The sequence below is a fragment of the Plasmopara halstedii genome (genome assembly GCF_900000015.1).
Source record: "Plasmopara halstedii genome assembly, contig: Scaffold_42, whole genome shotgun sequence".
Lineage (NCBI taxonomy): Eukaryota > Oomycota > Peronosporomycetes > Peronosporales > Peronosporaceae > Plasmopara > Plasmopara halstedii.
In genome coordinates this window covers 340,574-341,408 of record NW_020186963.1, presented here as the reverse complement: position 1 = coordinate 341,408, position 835 = coordinate 340,574, and positions in this window count along the sequence as shown.

The window sequence follows — 835 nt, the reverse complement described above, 5'->3', positions numbered from 1 at the left end:
GGTCGAGCCGGCATCTCGTGAACGACGCAGCGCTACTCGAAGATGCTCGAGAATGTGATGATCAGTGTTTGGTAGCCGATGCAAGATACTTCAGCTGACGCTGGTCGGTAGCGTGATACTGCGGGTAATGGCGCTCGGCAAGACGCGCATCGTTCACCTAACGGACGTCTACTACGCACTAATGCTAGCCCACAATATATTGTCGTACGGCAAGCTCGAGTTCAAGGGATACAAGCTCGCTTACGCAAACGATCGGCGAACGATCAGATCGCTCAACACTGTCGACGTCGTCTTTGATGTCGCAATGCAGAACAATGGTCTTGTTGTAGAAGTGCAAGCCGAAGGAGACGGCATTAGCAAGGCTGGCTCCACCGTGGCATCGATTGCTAAGTTGAAGGAGCGCAGAGAAAACGTGCAGCGTGGAACACCCATGCATTTCCATCAACGTTTCGGGTGTACGACACAATCGAGAGGATGGCGCGCGAGCCCGGCTCTGGAATTCAGCTCACGGACTGTCGACGCATGGTGTGCGTCACGTGCGTTCAGAGTAAGCAAACCAAGAACGCGCAGTCAAAGAAAAATACGGGTGTGCACTCCCCGATCGATCGCATCGGCGGTGTGATTTGCTCAGACCCTAAGGGACCGAGGACGCCAAGGGACCGCCTTGGGAATCGGTACCTCGTTAACTTTGTCCATCACAAGAGCAATTACTGCCGCGTATTTCTGGCACGCACCAAGGACCAAGCAGCGAAAAGGTTCAAGGAGTTCTTAGTGTTCTTTGAGAAACGCTTCGACTGTCGTATTCATGTGCTACGCACAGATGGGAGTGGTGAAT